The following is a 22,520-nucleotide window of genomic DNA, read 5'->3' as shown; positions in this document are numbered from 1 at the left end:
TCAGAGTTGGGCTTTTTACACCAGATTCTACCTTTGCTTCAGCATCACATACCTAAATTAGCTGGCTACTAGCATAGCTAAAGACAAGCCTTGCTTAGAGGAACACACACCACCCACATATGGAAATCATATCTATTGGTAAGGACGTTAATCTCCAGGGTTGTTTTTTGATTTGGTACAAGGTTAGCCAAAATTCAAGGGCTTCTTGTTTTTATAAGGGAATGCTATGCATAATGTGATTGATTTGTAACAATTTTCCATGAAAATTCATTATTTTAGTAATTTCTTACCTGGTCTTCTATCATGAGATTGTAGAAAGGAAATGTTTTCTCTTATTCTAAAGAAGAAAAAGGAGAAAACAAGAAAGAGTGTTAATTAGACTGTAGACCTCTATGCTGCTCCTTTTCATGAAACAGCTGGAATTATTCAGTAAGCTAGAACTTTTTCTAAAAAAGTTTTCTAAAGCTTATTTCAGAAACTCATTAAATAGTTTGAGAAGGTCAAAAGCTGTGTCTGAATCCACTCTGAACATGCCTCAGTAATCAGCCATGTTTTCAAAACACACTAGTTTTGGTCCCTGGAGCAAAACAAGTTGAACTGTGTTAGTGCTAAGCAACATGTCGTCAGAAATGGATTTCAGCTGGTCCAGCGCTGGAATTTATTAGCTCTCTTCCTGACAATAAATTCCACATAGGACATGTAAGGATCTGTTGTGAAATTTTGGCAATTCAACCTCATATCAAAATGATTGAGTACAAGTGTATTTGTAGCCCAAGAGTGCAAGTGAAATCTGGCAGCTAATTTTGTGTAAGATCACAACCTCCAAATTAAATAATAGATGTAGCCTGCCTGCTGCATCATCAAATTTTAATTAGAGTCTTTGCAGCTGTATATCTTTGATCTCAGCTAAATAAATCATAGATGTGTTGTGTTTTTTTGGATGTTTTTGGTGTCATGCTAAACTCATATATGAAACAGAATAGCGTGCCTGTCTTGTTACAAGCAGGGAAGAAGGTGATTTCCCCTGAAACCTTACCAAGAGCTCTGAATAACTTCAATGTCTACTTTTATCCTCATCCCTGGTTTTGAAATTAAGTACAATCAAGCTTGTTTTTTTTCTTTTTTTTTTTTCTTTCTTTCAAATAGCAGCACCACAATCCAACAACTGCATTGTTGGAGTTCATGATGAGAAAACAGGCTGAATCCAAAGGCCATAAGAGCCCATCTTGAACCAAATTTGAAAACCCTTTCCTGCTCCACACTGTGAGATACTGAAATGCTTTTGTTCTTTGACAATTCCAATCTGAATTCTTGGGCTTGTTTATACAGACAAGCTGAATCAACAACACAGAAGTACAAAAAATACTGAATTTTACAGTTCTGGTCCTGTAGCAAACTGCTTCTCGCAATTAGAGTGATTTGATTCTGGTTGAAATGATAGGCCAAATCCTGAATTATAGGATATGGATACTACATATTTTATCTGAGGAGAGAATGGCTTTTGTTGCTAATAACTTGCAGTAGGTTTTGGATTTTGAGCATCACATTTCCAAGAGCTCTGAATGCACGTACACACCCTTAATGTAATTCCAAATGAGATAAAAAGAAATCCCTCCAGGAGCTGCTGCGTGGTTCTGAGAGCTCCACTTAAAGGCAGAGAGATTCTAAAACACTTGTTAGGCTCCTTTTCTACTCCCGATCTAATAACAAGAACTGATTAAAATTCAAATTAAAATGTAACTTTATTTTTAGAATATACAAATTATTGCATTAGGTAGGTTTCGTCTGCTAGTGTATTGCAAGTCAACGGTTAGCAACGATCCATAAAAAAGTGAAGTGAATCATTTTAAGTTTGAATTTGGTTCATAGTTATTAGTATTTTGAAAAAGTTGCTTGTTTTATAAAGAGTATACATATTACTTTGTAAAACAACTGAAATCGGTTAGTTTTACCCACAATTTATTAACAGCATTGAAATCAAGTTTTATAAATCAAAATTGTTAACCAGATCCCCAATACTGAGATAAATATTATTCTTTTAATGCTTGTATATGCAATTCTTTATTTAAAAATAGTAATAATCAAGCAGTCAAAATGCTGTCCTGCAGTATGACAGCATTTTAACCGTTAAAGAGCATAATCCCTGTGTTATTTCCCACTGAGAAAAAGTTTTGAGGAACACTTTTGTAATTCAGGTAACAATAAATCTTTGGATTTCTTTCTTGAACAGAATGGACATCAACTCATTTTGTTTACTATTACTCTACATTCGTCACAATGGCTGCAATATAAATTTTCTCCTGCAGTTAATGACAGATGTGTTCTAAAATCAAGTTTGCAAATTGTGAACAAAGTGCAGCGATGAGGAAGCCAGACTTTCATGGATCTTGATTCCCTGTCATTTTGCAAAACTTGTCCCTTACTACAGGAAGTACAGAGCTCTTTCTTACTTCAGGAAGGCTAGGGTAAGGACACAATACATCTGTATCAATACACGTGCACATGAACACTAAGAGATTTATTTGGTTCTCTAAAGCATCTTCCTTGGTAAGCTGCATAGATTTGATATCAAGTGTTTAGACACAGACCATTTGTACAATTTAACCTTCAGTATTTATACAACTCTGAAGGGAATATGGTGTATTTTAATGTCCCACAGCAGTACATAAAAGGAATAAAAAATGCAAACAGTGACTAGACAAGCATTCAAGAAAAAATAAAAGTAGACCCTGTTCTTATGTTACTGCATAATGGTGTGTAAAATGTACTCCAATTTTTTGGTCACAGGACAGAGAGTGCAGCACGAAAGCAAGAATATTAATCACATAAATTTTGCTTATCACTTGCCTTGAAACCTTCATATGTCAAGCAGAAGTTTAATGCTCTCCCTAGTGATTTTTTTCCCTCTTCTTTTCTTTTTGAAACAAAGCACTTTTCATAGCAGAATACCTTGATTACCTACTCCTGTGGGAAAAGAAAAAAAAAAGCCCGAAGGCATGTTTAGTTAAACTAATGCATTGGATTCATTTTTTGGCTTAAGAGTTTTCTCATCGCCTCTTCCTTCTTCAATAGCTTCTCTTAAAACTACTACAGCAGAGGGTGCAGTCTAAAAATACGTAAGTCAATCCATTAGTTTCTTTGCCACACCAAGGACATCTTTTATAAACTAAGTAACTATGACTGGATAAGAAACAATGCTGTTTATTATAAAATACTTTGTTTTATTTCACCTTTTGTAATGTTTTTTGAAGCTAGCTAATAGCTGTAATTCGTTCCTTTAAGCAGTTGGATTCTTTTTCAGCTTGAAAACAGTGCATGTGTAGAAACACTCCTAAACTTCTGAGGATAATCACCTAGCTTTTTAAAAGTTGTTTTGAAATGATCTAGGAATCCATCTTTTGCCACTTTAGAAGATGCTGGTTTACAGAGAGTAAGCACTTAGCTGTTTCTGAAAGGTCTTGTAAGTTGTCAAGTTAACCATGCAGAAGGACTAGTCATTTCTAAGATTATAGGTCAATATTAAATAAATACACTACATGTTTTCAAAAGGAGGCACAGTTTATTCCTTAGAATAGCTAACATCAGACTCTTAAGTCACCTGTTGAAAAGACACCAACATTAGGTTCCTACTTAATAGTATAAGAAACTACAGTACTCAAGCTAAGACAAACCCCAACTCATAGCCTACAACGTGACTGCTACTGCATGAAGGCTTTTTGACATAAGTAGAGGGACTGAGACTTAATTCCTGCAAGGAGAAAGAAACAGCTTCCACAGAAACGTTCCCCGGCTGCGTGCCCGCAGCCGGACTGGAGAGCCAGGATGATGCTCTGATGTTCACGTACGGATCAGGGAGCCGGGGAAGTGGCTGCGTTCCACACACGGGCACCAACTTACAGTGAGATTTTGTCAATTGCAGTGTAAGCAGCAGGCAGCAGACACCTGAGAAGCACCAATAACAATTGCGAAGCTCTGCCTAGGTTAGCACGCCCTGCTCCTCTGGAGAAGGGCCGAAGCGAGGTAGGCACGCTGCTTCCAGCACTCAGTCAGCTCAAGTACTGCTCCACAGAGCCCGCAGGGCGCAGACCACCCCGCAGCCTGTGTGGGAAGTGGGAACAAAACCACTACTCCACCTCCAAGGGACATTTTGAAGATAAACATGCTGAGAGGCACTCAGGAACAGCTTCAAGTTCCTTGCTCCATCCCCTGACCAACAGGCACAGGGCACACACGCACACCCACACACCGAGGAAGCAACAATTTTCTACAGCTACTCCCTCCTTTTTCAGATGGACAGCAGAGGTACAAGGTGAGAGTGACTTCGCTCACTTCCTCAGGGGCTGACTCACAAACCTTTCTGCCCTTCGCTAAGAGTTCGATTGCAAAATAGCCATCAGCCCCTGAATGTGACCGCACAGAGGCTTTCTGTCCAGGTATTATTAACCATACACAGTCAAAATTGAAAGCCCTTCACGCAGAAAATTCAAAGTACGAAATTCTTCATTCATTTCAAAGCTTGTTTGAATTACAACTTCTTTAAATAGAAAGTAGGCTTCTAATCAGGTCGCAATGAAGTTTTCATTTCCTGGAATCCTATCATTCAGGAGACAAAAATCTCTTTTTATTACGTATGTCACATACACTGCCTTATTTTCTGAGTACCTCAACCTGGGTCAACTCATTTAGTCAGCACTTACATAAAAGTCAGCCACAGTTCAGGTCTCAGTCCCACCCTGAAAGCCAGACGATGCCCACATTGTCAGGAGTGCGTGACCAGGGGGACAATGTGAAATCATGACTGGGTCACTGGGGAAGGAAAGGAAGGAAGGAAAGAGGAAAATATATTCAAAGCAGAGATATAGAATTAAAAGAATCAATTCTCTTGTTTTGGCCTTATGTGCTCTTTGATGTAAAGATCCTTTATAAAGCAGGTGGTGGAGGTTGTCACAAACAGTTAAACATTTCGAAGGTGCAATTTTTCTTTTAAAATGTAAGGCTAGCCAGTGCTTGCACATACGGTCTGCATGAGCTGGAAAACAAAAGCATGCTTTTACAGTTGAGAGCAGCCAATTTTCTCAGTCTGAGGGGGACTATTATGCCTCCATGTTATAACTCCTCAAGACCCTGAGTCATTCTTGAGGCACATGTTTTCAAAGCAGGGCACGCAAAATAACATGGCTCTAACCAGGTGGAGAAAAGATTCTGGGAGGCTTAAAATAGACTCTTCAGTCATAGAAGTGAAACGAGGACAGGTATTAAATAAACAATGCACAGAAGGCATGAGCACACAGGCCATGTTAAAGATGACACAAGGAGGACAGAAAGAAAACAATTCTGCAAAACTTTTGAAGAGACTTAGATCATTAAAGACAACCACAATATTTTGATCTCAATATTTTTATCACCTCCAAGTGCTTCACAAAAGTGAGGACTCTGACTTTGGGGGCATAAATGGAATTATTGATTATAGGAAAATTTTTACTCTGTTTTGCCACCTGGATTATGAATATGTTGTGTTTTACAGCTGAGAGGGGAACATCTGCCTACAGATGTCAAGAGGCTATGAGTTACACTTCCTGCATCCTCCTCAGGAGGAACGCAAAAGTCATTCCCATGTTTGAAGGGGCTGGATTAGAGTATTTGAAGAGTGTTCCTGTAAAAGACTTTAGCAATCTCAGAAATCCAAGACACAACAAAATCCACGTGTTGCAGGACAGCAATCCATTCCCCATCATCAGACACTTCCAGTACTAATACTTGGATGGCTAATGTACCCCATTGGCATCCTAACCCATGGATGTTATAGAAAACTAACAAGTTTAAGCAACGATTCCTTTTTTTTTTTTTTTTAAAGAGATAAAACAAAAAATGTCTGGTTTATTTAAAAGACATACCTATTTTTTGGTTGCTTGCAAAGAATTTCCAGCTCTCTGCTACAGTTACTAAGAGGAAAAAACAGAGAAAATACATGATGTCTTGTGCTTGGTTGGTACAGGGTTAAGCTCCTAGTTCTGCTGCAGATCCAGCACGTGACTTGGTTAAAGTCATTTAATTCCCCTCTTCTTCAAATTTCCATTTGATCAAAGGGAATAACAGCTCCGTTGTCTCCATCTTATTTGTTTTCTGTGTTGAGATTGCAATGGACCCCCAAACTGCTGGGGGCTCTGTCACGTTAAAGGCATGCTACTACTGAAGAATACTAGAAGTAAAAATATTTACACATTCCCCTGCCATCAAGCACAGCTGCAGTTGGGAGATTTGTCTCCAACACTGCACCAGTTGAGAGCCAAAAAGCTTTCTTGTAGCGTGAGTCCCAGATTGTCACTTTCTCCAGCAGGATATCAGACCATCCACATGTAGTTCAGCCATAAGGTCTAACACCACGAGGTATTGGACTAAGAGGACATTGGCAGTAGTGAGACATTCAGAACCTCACAGAAGAACATTCAGAGCATGGCATGCAAGGCTTTTACAGAATGAGGCAGAGCTGTATGCTGGTTTTGTATTTAGCAATATGACAGATAATGCCCATGAGGAGAATATTTCAGTTTCCTCGTAATCAAGCTGAACAACAGCACTTAACTTAATTCATGCAACTGCCATACCCTGATAGGAGATGTCACAACAATATGAAAATGGAAAATCTGATTGCTGAAAAGAACAGTTAGCAGTAACTTTCTAAAAATAATGCCACATTTTTAATTGTGCTCTCATTTAGAAAAAGCTAATAGAGTTGTAATAAATTAGTCTTCAACATCCTCCCTTATCCTAGGGCTGTCTAAAAATTAGCTGTCTAATCCTGGAAAGGCATATTTTCTTGTTGGGAGCTGGCACTACGGGTCTGTCTACCAGACTGGTAAAGCCAAACAGATGACCTGGATCACTCTCAGAAGAGTCCAGACTTAACCAGGAAATTTTTTTCTGTACATCCGTAGCACTGCCGCTGTCAGTTTAAAACTACGATTAGGTTTGTTTTCACACATTCCCTATTAAGCAAGCATTATCCAGGAATTAAGGAAGGTTCACCCTCCCCAGAGGAGACACTTTTCAATACTGAAACGTGCCTTCTGAGACACAGAGTTTGAGGGACTTCCCAGAGACCATCCATAAGCACAGGAAGAACAGGGAGCTGAATACCAGAGTCCCACATCAGTACTTACTATTCCTGTTCTTAGTGATTAGGGTGTTTAAACCCCTGGTTGATCTCAGGCCTTAGTCACTGATTTTCATAATTAATCTCTTGCATTAAAGATCCTAATTTGTGTACAAATTGCCTATGAGTAAAGCAAGATCACACAGAAATGAAAGGCAGCATTTTATTCCATGCAGTTATTCACATGGAAGGCACCAGACAACAAATATTATCAGTCAAATGTAATTGGGATAATCTCACTTAGCTCAGCAGTGTGTCAAAACATCCCTTTGACAAAACAAGAGCCCAAAGAAACAAACCAATTTACAACCAGGAATAAAAAAGATTAATCACTCTAAGACAGAGGAAGAACTAGGTAGGCAAACATTGTACAGTCATCATAAAACATGTATAATAATGCCATGAAATAGAAAATGACTAAATTTATTATCTTTTTCTACAAACTCTTCTGTTCATTGAAAACAGAGTTCCCATTATACTGCATGCAAGACAAAGCAGAGAAAATTGGTTTTAAAAGGTTCCCCACAAGCACCAATTTCTACAGCAGCAGACATACAAATTTACCTTCTGCAAGCCTTACCTTGCTGGCTTCTGATAATTAGCGTAAGCTGATTTTCTCTCTCCCTGGCCACAAAGCTTTTGGTTATTTGTATAAATAGGAGTGCTTTCAATCCTGCACCCACTTGACAGCAGTTTAGGTAGCTAACTGTGGATATTAGAAAAAAGAAATAAGCACTGTGGTACACATTCCAGTCTCTAATACAATTTAAATAGAGAATCCCAGAACTTATGTCAGGTACTGCACAGTATCTTCTATCAGCATCTATTAAACATCTCAAATACATCCCATCTAGCGTCTTCTCCATTTCCAGTGGATAAATACAGCTTGAAACCATAGGCTGTGCTTTTTCTTCTCTCCACCTTTCTGCTGATGCTCAGAGAGTTGAGATAAGGCTTGGTTCACAGTTTTGAAGAAGTGTGTAGTCCCCTTTCATCTTCTTGTTTTCCACCCCCGAGTTTAGCCAAGCCTCACTGGTTCCCCTGTGTCCAGGATCTTGGGAGTAATGTGGAGCCTGAGGGAGTGAAGAGAAGAGGAAGGGTGGGAGCCTTCGAGTCATTCATTGACTCCATGACAGACCCAGATGAAAAATGGGAATATTTTAGAAGCTTTACTCACAGTTCCCCTGTATTTCCTGTCAAAATGCTGAGAAAATAATCATGTTTTCTGCAATAAATGGCATTCAGTGACAAACAATTGGAACCTGGAAAAACATTGACAGCCAACTTTGAAAGTATGGTTTTGGAGTAGAAAACAAGCTATGCTTGATTACATCAGCTACATAATAGCATTTGTACCTACCCTAGTTAGTTTGTGTAGGAAAAACACTATCTGAATCAACTTGTGCAGATCTTCAAGCCATCATCATCCACCCATAAAGGCTGCAGCTCTAAGGGCTTTGTTAAATATAACTTAATTGCATTGCACATTAGCCCCACTGCCCACCTTAGACACATCTGGTAAGATTACCGTATTTATCTAGAGTTATTCATTGACTAACTTGGAACAAAGAAAGAAAAAAAAGAAAATGGCATTTATATATATGTCTATAAATGTGTGCATACATATACATGTGTATATATATATATATATAAAAAAAACAATTTGAAAACTTTTTTACTTACCTGAACAAAATCACTACAAGAAAGTTTTCAAAAATTCATACTGTCACAAAATGTTTTAGTTTAATTATACAGAAATTAGCACAGGAAGCATTGAAACCCTAGGCTTTCTCTTGGGGCTACACAAGAGTCTAGAAGCTGGAGAAATAGTTCCTGTATCTATCAAAGGACTTGGATTAATCAACTCATTTTTCTGTGCCTAAAATTATTCTATGGTACTTGCATCTTTATTATCCAAAGTCCACAGATAAAACACAGTGCAAGGATTAAATATTATTAGCAGAAATGAAGAAATTGCACACAGCTTCCACTCTCTCCCTCTTCTGCTTTTCTCCAGAAGCGTTAGTTTTTTTTTTTTTTTTTCACCTGGTGTTTATCAGAAATTACTATTAGCAGACACGCTTCTCTCAAGCCATAATTCTTCAGTTCAATACCGTGCACTTGAAACTCCCATTCAAGTCACTGGGAGTTTGGAGACAGCAAGTGTTATGACCTTTATTATTGTCTGTCAGCATGCCAGAAATACTAGTCTGTATCACTGACATTGAAAAAATAACTCCATTACCTGGGAGCAACAGTAGGATCTCATTCTTTTTTAGGCTCAAGTTCTAGAAAGAGATACCAGCATTTATGCAGTACGTTTTGAGGATCATAGGAGAAAGTGGCTTATGTATATATATTGTTCATGTAATACCTCAAACTTTTCATAAAAATAAGAATCTTATAATATAAGATGTTGAACAGCAAATTTCAAATATACTACCTGAATATTGTGAACAAGATGCATTTCTTTGGATGAGCCTCTCTCCTGAGAGCAAGCACTGGTGTGTGATTCAATTAGAATAGGCCATACCTGATATTAATCCCCCAACGTGCCCCACTCTTCCTATGCAATTCTGTTTCACAGAAAGAAATCCCTCCCAGCTCCTTGAAGTGCTACCGATCGGCCGTGAAACCCAGGGAAGATGACTGTATCGACCCAGCTGTAAATTGATGCTTACCAAATTCTGCCTCCTAAACACATGTACACATTTGCTTGTTTCCAAATGAATGTTACAGCTTCAATTGCATTTATTGCAGCTCATAAAACCCAAGATGTATCCACTCCGAAATATTATTTTAATCCCATTAAAAAAAAATTCTCACATTTTATTCTGTCACAGGGCAAATTACCAGCGAATGAATGACTTTTGGACTAAGGCATCTATAGCTTATACTTGGGTTTGAACTGACATCCTCATACAAAACCATACAAACTCTAAATAACCACTGAACTTCCAGTCGGTTTCCCCAAGGATATTTAAAATTCTCACTTTAAAATTGTTAAGATTTTTATATTCTGTGCATTGTTTTTTTTACAGCTCCACTGAAGTATTATTATTTAGAAATATTAATAAAACTTATTAATATTTTTCTGGCTGTCTTCAAAGATGTTTATTGCCTCACAGATTATGGCTTAGGTTTTTCTTCTCTAGTATACAGTTAATATCTAAGCAACATGAAAAGATATCCATCAATATGACTGGAGGCCTCAGAGGTTTGGTAAGAGGATATTGAACCTCTCACCCAGAGGTCATCGTTCCAGTGTGCCCTTCGCTGGTCGCAACAGAAATCCATTAGCATTGAGGGCTCTTCAGTGGTCTGCAAACCTGGCTCTTTAAAATTCAACTTCTCATGCAGACAGAGGAAATTTGTCCAAACAGGACCAAATATCCATAACAAAAGTAATGCATTCTTCTTGCTGACATGTAAAACATATATATTCATAAATTAAATTTAGAAGGTCATTTATTTCTGCCCTTGTTTGTAGCCCAGGAAAAATAACTGCTCAGTAGCTAGAAGCCTCCCTTAGCACTTCTGGGAGAGGTGAGAAGAGAATGGAAATTGCTGCTGAGGTATCTTCCTGCCTATAGAGAGAGTCCCAGCCCAACAGGTTGAGATGAAGTGGCAGAACTACTCTCAGTTAAGCTCAGCCTGCTCCATGAATAAACAGAATTTCAGTCTCTAGGGCTGTCAGCCAAGACTTTTCATAAGCCCTTAATTCTTGTATAAAGTACAAACAGACTTACTTTATGTGAGAAGTGCAGGAAATAAGTGATGATCACAATGCCATTGACTTCGGAGAATGAAGATTAGGGCCATCATAAACTGCTGATATCCAGGTTCCAGAGACGCAGATCAGCCTTGACAAGATGTCTTCTGCTCATTAAAGCTCCATTAATGAAATTCCAAGAATTTGCCTAATGGAACTGCACAGATGCCACTGTTTTCTTATTATCTCCTCCCATGCGAGGATCATAATCCCAGAAGTCTTCCCTGGTGCTTTATTAAGTATCTTGAGTCAAGTACGTGATGGAATTTGAGAATTATTTGTATTCCAACTTCCTGAATCATTCTTGCTTTTGCTGTCTGTCAGATGTCTCTGTTGCTACCTGGAAGCAACAGAAGTCTATAGGAGCTGAGAATTTCCCTTCCCTCAGGATTATGTCCTGTAGCTGTATCTCAGAGAAATAAAGCTCCCTAATTGTGTATACTGTTTATTTGAATAGATTTGCTCTGTGAAATGAAACGAGCATTGCGGAAATATCTTCAACACCGCTCTACAGACACTTGAAAGTTTGAATCAAGTTGCTGAGGCATTAAAGCACAGTGAATAGCATATAGCAAATCACTGGAATGGGTGTTTCCATTAATCCTGGAAATACTTAATTTTTGGCAGAAAACTTTTCAATACCATTAAGGGTTTGTCTGTTCAAATTTCAGTGAAAACCTTCACTATAGTAACAGAATTCCATGGGGAACCCATAACATTCTGCTCTTAAGAGCTAGGTAAGAGAGAAAAAATAAAAGACAATAAATAAGGGAAAATATTTCTGAGTTAATTAAAATGCTACTATTTAATGTATTGATTTAAGTCAGATGGGTTTGCTTTTAAAAGTATAGCCCTCATAGTTATAGGCTTAGAAATATTTAAGATCAGTTTGTGAGTTTTATTTAGAAGCAGATGCAACTGAATATGTAAACAATGAGAAAATAACCACTGGAACAAATGGCTCTCACCCTATAAGCAGCTCACAGTATATTAAAAGCTGGCTACTGCATTACACTCCGCCCTACCTATTTCCTTTCTAATATATACAGAACTAGGTTGGACACAACATCCTTATACTAACAAAGAAACCACGTAATTTCTCCCTAATAATTAAATTCATGTTTTTAATCATATTATACAAATATTAAAATACAGAAGAAGCTCAAACTGCTTATCATAAAGATGAAGATTTGTAGAACAGGTTCAGCTAATAGCTACTACATCAGTCATAGCATCTGGAGCAGCTTATGGGTCAGGTCTTTGAAGTAACTTTTTAATGAATCAGTTTATTTTACATCATGGGAGGATTCGTCCCTCCCCTCTGTTCCCTGGGAGCCATTTCAATGCCACCTGCCTCCTGCCCTTCTATCCCTGTCCTGGAAAAATTCATCTTGTCATTCTCTCGTGTATCACAAAAACCCACCGTAACAACTGGCCATTCATTGATGGAGCATGTGTCATTTGAAAGGCTCTCAGGCTCTGCTCTCAGGTTCTTTACAGAGCATGTTTTATGGAATCATTTTGCTCACGGGTAAAATACAGCCAGCTCTGGAAGGATATAGATTGTGTGTGCATATATATATACACACACACAAGCACACATATATAAATATAGAACAGCTGCACAACACACTGAAATTTAAGAGATGAAGAGAATACTCCATACGTTTGGGTTTATGGAGGTAAATCATGCCAGTCTAAACTATTTCACTGACAGCAGTCCTATAAAAAAGTGTGATCATTGAAAACAAACTAAAAAATACAAGCAAAAAGAAGTTGCTCTTAATCTGGCATCAGAGGATCCCTATGATGCTGTACTGGTTTACAGGGTTTTATTTATGCTTTATCTGATACCAGAATAAGTTTCTGCTTTAGATGAGCCTTTAAAGCAACGAATACCTTGGGGAAAATAGAGTCTCATTCTCCCATTGTGTTGTTCCCACTATATTGGGTCTTCATTCTTGGTTGGCAGCTTGATAATACCACAATAAAAATAGCACTTCAGGGCTGGGCTTTGTGATTCCCATACAAAGAGAAGAAATTAATGGTTATCTTGTGTTTCAAGGTACCACCACTCTTCCAGCTGAGCAGCTCAGGTTTTAATTGCATGGCACTCACAGCTGAGGCACAGAGCACAGAAGCAACATGCAAAGCTGCCTACTCACATGGGAAGCCTGTGGTAAAGCCACAAATCAAATTTATTTCTCCTAAGTCACCATTCAGTATTCAAACGCAAAGTCATCTTCCCAGTCTGCAGCTACACTGCACAGTGAATATAACCTTACACCTAGGAGCTGGTATGTAGCAGGACATCATGCTGGTGGGGCGCACCTGATTTAAAGCCGAACCATCTGCCTTGCTTCCTGCTCCAGTGTTTTTCTCTGCCAGTCTCTCATGCAGACCTGCAGTTGCTTAAGTTATGAGATTTGACAAGACTTGCCCAAGGTTGAATGGGTGTCTGTATTGTATTAGTTCTCCAACATCGTGGGCTTGTTCTGCAAGTAAATTTTATTTCATTGCCCAGATTGAACTTCTGCTTGGGACTCGGTGCAGCATAACTGACTCTCAGAAACCAGAGCCTAAGTCAGACCCTGCCGACTGGCAGCCAACCAAATGAGTGCTGCCTTGCACCGGAGGGCCGAGTTCCTGGGCTTTGATCAGAGAAAGAGCAGGCCTGGCAGGGGGCTCTCCATCGGTTACCGTGCCACCTGGATCAGAAATATAAAAAGATGTTTCCAGAAAGCCATCCAGCTTCTTCCAGTCTGCCAACATTTCCTTCTTAAGAACCACGTATTATCTCATTTCAGACCAGCACATTAACTCTAATCGGCCTGATTAAATTGATGCCTGAAATTGCAGGGCCTGAACATCTTAACAGTGGATCCACCAATACTTCTCCACCTTTTTTTTCCCATTGCAGCAACTGAAAGATACATATATGCAAAATAATAGAATCCCTCTCTCTTTATACTGAGCTGACTGTGACATGCTTGTGGATACTGGCTCTCCAGTGTCAGCTAAAATCCTACCATACCAGTTAGAGGGGACGCTCAAACACTTTCCGTTTCCCTGAAGCCACTCACAACTCTCCGTATCCCATTTTGTGATCTCTGAGGAGAATATTCTCTAGGACACAAAATTTTTACGGGGTGCTTTTTCTTCTGTCTGCCCCACAAGGCATGTTTACAAAACTTTCTGAGCAGAGGCTCAGGTACCAACAGATCAGGGCGTTATGGGTTTCCCCCCCGCTCACTAGATTCCTCCTAAGCCAGCCAAACCAGCTCATAATCAGCCTGGGCTGTTGATATGCTCAGCACATTGTGCAAGATGAAGCACAGCCTTTTCTACCACGCACACTTTGCGGAGCAGTCAGTCCTCTTTTAGTATGAGTCATTCCATTTGTTTAATGTCCAAACCAAAAGCAAACTCAAATATCTTAATCATCTAATTTGTCACTTGATGAGTGGCTGATCTTCTATCCAATCTGTCAGAGTCTCCTTTGCAAATAACACAAAATACCTAGTCTGTATTTTGGGAAGAAAAAAAAAAAAACACCACACCCCCCTATCCCAAAAAGCCAACAACTTTAAACCCCTCCATTAACTACTGACATGTGAAATTATTGTATTCTGAATGCAATGGGCAGCCTTGCATTAAACCCAAAGGCTCTCTCATCATGTGCAACAACCAAGAAGGCTTTAGGGAAAACAGATAAACTTTCCCAAAACCAGAGAAAATTCTTATTAGACTAGTTTTCTGAAAGTGTTGGCTACCAGTCCCATACACAAAAATATCTATTTCTTGTTCTTTGTGGGTGACTTTACTAAATTCACAGATTGCTTTGGAGGTGGTCCTGCATTGCTGGGTAAACATTCTCCGTGTGCAGGAACAGATTGCACAGAATTTTGGGAAGAGCACTTACCCTGAGCAGATTCAAAACAAGGGGTGACAGCACAGATGATTAATGTAATTGCCACCTTCCATCAACACTCATGGTAAGGGAGGAGCATAGTCAAATAAATGTGCAAGTGCCAAGAAAAACAGAATAAATGCACCCACTGATGCCTAAAAGTTTCAGTTATTAAACAAACAAGAAGGCAGCTTCTGCCTCATTTCCAAAGCAGTCTGCACAGGTGGCACCAAAGCAGTACCTACCTGCAGGTAGTGCTGGAACCCACACAACAGCCAGACTCAGTCAGTACTCAGGGTGGATCTACTTAAAAGTGGAAATTAATTTGCCAGGTGAGAGCCCTCATTTGCAGCAAGTTGATCATTCCCCAAGTGCCAACCACAAAGACTTTGCAGCTGTTGAGCCTAATCCCAATTTATTGAACAAATCTCTCCAGCCCTGTGTTGCAGATCTCTTATTTTGGATTTGGTGGTGGTGCCAGGGCTGCCTGAATCCACCATGTGGATATTGGCTGCCTTGCACATGCACAGATGAGTTTCCTCACAGGCATGCCAGAAACAAATGCATTGCTTCTCAGTCTACCACCTTTGGTAAAATTTGCCAGGCTCAGACACAGAAAAATCCCTATTATAAAAAACCCTATTATACTGGGCTTCCCCTGACTGAGCATCAGGAAGCACAGGAAGTACCCAGCATTTTTTTTTTATTTTATTTATTTATTTATTTTGGGGGCGGGGGGGGGATCAGCTTCTCAGAGTATTTTCTTTGTTGGGTACTTTGGTTAAATCCAGGGGTCCCAGAAACCTGAATAGTTTTGAGTAGTTTTTTCCCCAGAAATTTCAGAAAACCCCGAGGAGGTTAGATGGCCACATACGAACATAAAATTCTGCTTGGCTTGCCTTGCTCCTTTAGAAACTACAACCTATTATTTCTCTTGCTTTATAGATGCAGTCATACTTCTCAAAGAGGTTCCCATAAACTTTCAGGCACTTAAAGTCAACAATACCTCAAGGTCTCTTAGTAGCTTCATGCTTTCTGATTCATTCTCTTCCATTCGTTGATGCTAAACTAATAGGGACCCATCCAGTACTTGAGTAATTCACTGATCTTTTGGTGCTGTGCGCTCCCAACAGATTCTAACTGCCAGAGTTTCAGCTTTTCTATCCTCATTCCAGACCCATTTGACCTGAGAACCTTGTGAGCGCAATATCTTAACTCTATTATTTTAAACAATGCCCCGAATGCATCTCTTCTTGCTGCCTGATTAATTTTGCTTGCATTTTCCTGACTCTTGTGTCAAATCGCAATCTATTCCTAGGCAATGGCCTTATTTAGCCTTCTTTATCTAATAAGAAAAGCATGTTCTCTGAGCCTAACTTCCTTATAATTTACCCATAGATGCTGATTCCCACATCACCATCGCCGCTGATGGAACTGCCAAAGGGGTACACAGAAAAGTCTCATCCCCAAACTGGTGGCATTTGCACTTTATTATATAGCATATAATAGGTTGTGATACTTTTGTAAGAAAGATTCAATATAAAAATAAATAGTTTGGTATATGCACAGTTTAATTTGATTTGACTAGCTTTTGGAGAGTTTCCTCAGACACCTCATTGTACTGCTCTATTTACTGATGTTTCCAGTGCTAGGAGCCTGGATTTCTTGTTTATTAGAGCTGGCATAATGAAAGTTTGCCACCTGATTAATTTTAATAGTTTAGCAAGGAACCTGAGGATAATGCATATTGGCTGCCAAGCTACAGATAAATTTTGTCCATTTGGTTGCAGATGTTTTGGCAGAAATAAAACCTGCTCTTTGCTATTGTAGAGAAACATTTTGTCAGGTGAAATAGTGTTTTCTAAGAAAGCCACTGTCTCATTTGCCTTTACTATGCTCTGAGACCTGACAAACCCAAACAAACAGGTTTGAGATGACACAAAGGCCCAATTCTGATAGCCCTCACACTGACTGCTGATGTGAAAGACTTGAGAAGAATTTGTGAATCTAGTGCTTAGGGTCTATTTGTCTGGCAGAGTTTGAAAAGAGCCCAGGACAAGGAGTCAAGAGAACTGTCTTACTCCCAGCTCTTTTAATAGCTACTTTACTGTTCTGTGTCTCAATTTCCCCAGCTGAAGTGCACAGTGCACTCATAGCAGCATGTTCCAGGACAATTCAAAAAGGCTCCAGAGGTCACTTGGAGAGACTGTCTGCAGGTGAAAGAGTTACCTAACTGGTGCTGGGCTGTAATGCTTGAGCACCCAAATACTCATCCAGATTACAGGGAAACACTGTATTGAGCCTTCAGACCTTTTGGGAGTTGCTAACACCCTGAGGTGACAGGCTTTGTGTGTGCTTCTTCCAACATGGAAAGAAAGAAAGAAAACTCCTCCTGTGTGTCCTGGTTCCAGTTAGGACAAAGTTAATTTTTCCTCATAGTAGCTGGTAGGGTGCTATGTTTTGGATTAGGATGAGAAGAGCGCTGATAACATGCTGATGTTTTAATTGTTGCAGAGCAGTGTTTACACCAGGCCAAGGACTTTTCGGCTTCTCGCTCTGTCCTGCCAGCGGGCAGGCTGGGGGTGCAGCAGGAGCTGGGAGGGGACAGACCCAGGACAGCTGACCCAAACTGGCCAAAGGGGTATTCCATACCATCTGACGTCATGCTAAACAATATATAGGGGTGGCTGGCCGGGGTGGGGGGGCCGGCTGCTCGGGGATAGGCTGGGCATCGGTCAGCGGGTGGTGAGCAATTGCATTGTGCATCACTTGTTTCTTACACATTATTATTATTAATACTATTATCATTATCACTATTATTATTATTATTGTTATTATTATATTCCTGTCTTAATAAACTGTCTTTATCTCAACTCACAGGCTTCACTTTCCCGTTTCTCTCCCCCATCCCAGAGAGGGAGGGGGGAGGGTGAGCGAACGGCTGTGTGGTGTTTAGCTGCTGGCCGGGTTAAACCACAACACTGTGTTATCCTAAGGTCTTCTCCTTCAAAGACATTAGAGTGGGAATGAATTTTCTTTACATGTAAATTTTGTATCTAGATACTATTGCTGGTTCTAGTAGGGATGTTTGACTTTTCTGGTTAGGAATGGGGCTGGAAGAAGTAGGTGCCTGATGGATTTGTAGGATTGACGGGTGCTGACAGCTCAGGCTCTGGCAAGAGAAACAATTAAAGATAAATAAATAAATAAAAGTTGTTCTCAGTTTTTCTTCAAGCCACTTAATTTGGAATACAAATGATATACACTGAAATGATTAATCAATGCATTCATTATACTTGCACGGCCACTGTTTAGCAGCAAAGCAAGTAAACAACAGTCTTCAGTAAAGCAGAAAAGATGAACAATCTGAGGCCTCAAATCTACAGATTAGTATATTAAGTGAACATCAAAATCCCTGAACAGAGACAACTTTAAGTCAACCCACACAAAGAAGCAGGCAGGATGAAGGAAACAGTGTATCTATTCTAATATTCCTTAGTGCACATCTTCCATAACTAACCAAAGATCATCTGTTGCAATCAAAGTGAATTACAGAATTTGTCGTTGATATAATGAAAAAGAATATTTAAGAAGCACATCTATTTAGTGTAAGTCATATGAGTTTGTGGGGTGATGGGTCGCTTGTTTGTATTAAACTCAAAGTTGTTTTTTTTCCTTAAACGTCATCTAAAACTTTCAAGAAACTTAAGAAAATTGTCCCACCAAAGGCATCGAAAATACTCCGCAGTGCACTTTTTTCCCATTTCCTAAATGAATCATCTCAAGCTGCACCTATCTAGAACAGATTAGAAAATAAAATGAAAGGATATACTTCACAACTATGTCTGCCTCCCTATGTATTGATGCATGAGAAACACAAAGTACAGTTGCAGACCGCACGATACCTGCACATGTGAATACACAAATCTTATCAGCTGAGCAGGAAAAGCAAACACTTATTTCTCACTGTATCAACTTAGTACGCTTATTCCCTGGATAAGTGTGTGAAGAAAACAGGTTCATTAAGAAAATGTCAAGGGAACTGGTCAGACACAGGGGACAGTAAAGCAGAACAACACAGCAAACCTCAACTCAAATAGAAGATAAGCAATAATTCATCAAAAGGTTACTCAAAGAAAAAACATTAAATTAGTGGATGTCTTAAAAACAAAGCAAAATAAGCATTTTCTCAAATTACTGTTGCCAACCACATTGAATAAAATATATCAACAGTTCCCCAAATGACAAAATCGCCACATCATCAACTTCAGAAATCCTTTTAATTTCTTTTTAATTGTTCGGTTTTGCCTTCAGGTCCCCAGCTTTTAGCTTACAGATGGGGTTGGACCACACTTTATAGACTGATCTTTGGCAGAGAAAGGGGGCAATCAGAAGGGAAAAGAAAAAAAGACAGAATAAATTAATAAATAGAACCATTATTTAAAAAACAAAGCCTGAAAGCAGATATCCTCTTCTGTCCAATAGCAGCAACAGCACACACCCCTCAGTAAAAGTCTCAAAATCATGAATGTCAGAGACACTAATAATTGTACAGGAAAGCCACGAAAAAAACATTTTAAACAATTAATTAAGCTCATATTCCCCCCCCCCCCCCCCCCCCCCCAAATAGATTGTGCTCTTAGTCCATAACTAGCTTTATGGTAATAAGCCCTTATGTACACAAAACCTCATCAGGCTCAGTAAGAGACTTTTGGCTCATCAAACCTCACAGAGAGGCAAATTTCAGAACTCCAGCCAGTCTTCAGTATTTAGCGTATAATCCCACCTACATCAGTGCACCTGCCTTCTCTCTGCTCCAAATGTCAGTTAAATAAACCAGCAGTGTAACAACATATAGAAATAACGACTTCAGAGTTTACAACAGAAAATAAAAACGAGGAACACTGCCCTTACATTATTACAGTCCCCAAAAGATCCATATCCAGACAAAAACTGTAAGGGGAATTTTCAGTACACATAATGAACTGAAACATGGCTTCTTTGGGGTTTATTTATTTTTAAAGGACCAAGGATTTTTGAGCATACAAAACTAGTTGGGATGCTTTGGAGGGTTTCCACAAAAAACGACTGTAGCCTGGCCACGCTAATGCCCCCGCACGCTCTCTGCAGGCAGTGGAAAGCGGCCTCCCCCAGGGTAACAGTGGGAATCTCTGGTCCCCGAGTCCTGGAAGCCCCTGCTCTGCAGCACTCCAGCCAAAACGGCTGCTGTTTTCTGCTCGTAATTCCAGCACACCTACCTACACGGGCTTTGTTGAAACATTCAGCTTTCTTGGAAACGATCCCTCGTTCTTTACAATTACAGGTGTATCCGTTGCTGGATGGTTTTGCCCAGTGAGCAGAACCTGGATCCCTGGAGCTTGGGACATGACAAACAGCACGGAGCACATGTCATTACCTTGTCTTCCCCAGCAGCACGACTGCTTCCTGACTTACAAGAAAAATAAATGTTTGCTTCTTGCATTTGTCCCAGTAGGACTGGAAATGTGAAATATTTGCTGTAAGATTTGAGATGGTGGCACGATTTGCTCTCTGTCAGAAGAGAAAGGACGATTCATGAATAATCTATAGCTGCTACAGACTGAACTCTTAATTATAACTACTCAAAACAAAATCAAGTCTCTTATATAATTATACGGAAGGGAGGAGTACAAAGGTAGATACACTAGAAACATGTCAAATCACTGCTCAAAAATATCCCTGTTCACCCTAGTAATTATCCAATTAAGCATTTGTCAGGCTGATGAATGCTATGGACCACTTCCACATCAGCTGAATCTCAGCATAAAGAAACTGCGCTGTAGATGTGTACTTTTAACAGGCTAGTAGACAACATTTATCCTCACCAGACTTCTTTCTGTTCACAAATCTGTAACCTAAGGCTACAAATATAGCAATAAAACAAAACATATTTGCTCTTATGATTTTTCTTGTGTTTTTTTTTTTTAAATTTAAATGTGATATCTCCTCATCAAATCTCTACTGATTCTTAGGAAAGAAGGACAAGCTAAACAAAGCGTGCAGTACGCTGGTACTCTACACCAAAAGCCTTTGCCCATGTAATTCCCACCTATGGACAATTCTAACCTAATCCTTTGGGCACAACAAACAACCAAGGGCAAGGCAGGGCCTACATCCCCATCCTCCTTGCACACACAAGCAAGGCACATCCATCTTAACAGCAGCTCTACCACGCACAGGATCCAACCACATGGCCAGATGAGCAAGGAGCTCCATTCCCACTCCACATGGTGACCTACCAGGCACATACTGCTGCTGCAGATACTCCTGTCCCATGGTACGTGGCACATTTAAAACTCTTTGAACACAGAGGTGTCTGGGCCCAAGGGGGACAGGCTGCGGGGCTCTCAGGAAAGCATAACAGGAGGGTGACAGCTCACTATCCTGTTTCCCTGAGACAGGCTATGGTACATGGTTTTGCATGACAAGCTACTAATAAGGAATTTTGAGAGACATCTTTTGCATTAAGTGAGATCTCAGCACAAATAAAAAGCACATCCTTTAAGGCATTTAATTTCAATCACCGAGTTTGTTTTATTTCCTAATGTACTTGTAAAATTCAAAAAGCATCTGCAAACCTGGCAAAAAGTAGAGTTCTGAAGCTGGGAAAGGAATGGAGTTTTCCATCTAGCTGTTCCATTACAGACTTGTAATCACCCCTCTGCACTTCGGATAACTCCGTGAAGAACAGTGATCCTCCTGTTTGGGTAGAGGGGCTGTGGTTCCCGAAATCATCTTTCATTTTGAAAAGCAGACTACAAATAAGAGGAAAGAGGGAACTACTGTAAGCAGCGAGTGTTAATTATTTTGATTAATAATAAAAAAGCAATAAATTAATCAAATACCTGCCTATTTTATGTAAGACGTGGTTGGCTTCAGTTAGATTCCTGTGGCCTCAAAGATCTTGATAAATAATAGCAACCTGACTCTGAAACTGCCTATTTGCTTTGCAACACACACCCAGATAAAAATAGCTTCATGCCATTTTCCAGTTTCATTAAAATCTTTGTCTTTGGAATGAGACATTAGAAATGAAATGCTTAATATATTCAGTGAAATACAATACAGCTGTTTGCCATGGTGACCTTTTCAGTATTCTGTATTTTATATTTTGATTAGCCATGTGCTGGTAGAAAATCCCTTCCCTAGTTTTTGATAGGAGACCTAACTCCTAGCTGTGCATGCTTTTGTGTAAATGAAAATAATGCAAGAATAGCAACACCTAACTATTCCAGAGCAATAGTATCTCATTTGCAAACCCCATTTCTATAAACTTTGCAGAAGGCTCATATGCAGGTTTTATAGCATACAGGGAGCATCGACCAGGAGTCTCAGCTCCTGAAGCTGTTATGAAAAACTATTGCATCAAACACAGTATTAAAGTTGATCAAAACTATATTTATTGAAAAGAACAAATAAAGCTACAATGCACCTATGTTTTCATATTTATTTGTGTCTGCTCCAGACTTCTACATGAACAGGCAGAAAAACAGGTGGATTAAGTAAAGCATGAGAATAAATCGAAAAGCTGGAACTGTAGCCTCCAAATATTTTCAAGACATTTATATCAAATGCAAAAATAAACACCTAAAATAACATAGAAACATTTAAAATAACATAACAGGGGTTTCATAAATTGACAGAAG

The 22,520-nt window shown here is 39.4% G+C and overlaps 2 long non-coding RNA genes across 7 annotated transcripts in view; both read right to left on the bottom strand.

The window, feature by feature from the left end:
- LOC125182847 (uncharacterized) overlaps positions 1-339 on the bottom strand; it is a 91,956-nt gene extending 91,617 nt beyond the window's left edge. For both annotated transcript variants that reach the window (XR_010825934.1, XR_010825933.1), the window contains exon 1: positions 291-339. This is a non-coding gene — a long non-coding RNA (uncharacterized lncRNA). The remainder of the gene's footprint in view (positions 1-290) is intronic.
- Positions 340-6,829: 6,490 nt separating this feature from the next.
- Positions 6,830-22,520, bottom strand: part of LOC136786668 (uncharacterized) — a 106,048-nt gene continuing 90,357 nt past the window's right edge. Inside the window, exons 5-6 of one of the 5 annotated variants that reach the window (XR_010825951.1) lie at positions 21,453-21,629; positions 6,830-8,226 (exon numbers count right to left, since the gene is read on the bottom strand). This is a non-coding gene — a long non-coding RNA (uncharacterized lncRNA). The remainder of the gene's footprint in view (positions 8,227-21,452; positions 21,630-22,520) is intronic. The other 4 variants (XR_010825952.1, XR_010825950.1, XR_010825949.1 and 1 more) reach the window with 4 other exon arrangements.

Source organism: Anser cygnoides, chromosome 19 (assembly GCF_040182565.1).
Source record: "Anser cygnoides isolate HZ-2024a breed goose chromosome 19, Taihu_goose_T2T_genome, whole genome shotgun sequence".
Lineage (NCBI taxonomy): Eukaryota > Metazoa > Chordata > Aves > Anseriformes > Anatidae > Anser > Anser cygnoides.
Note: the sequence above shows the minus strand (reverse complement) of the source record. Positions and strands in the feature narration are given on the sequence as shown.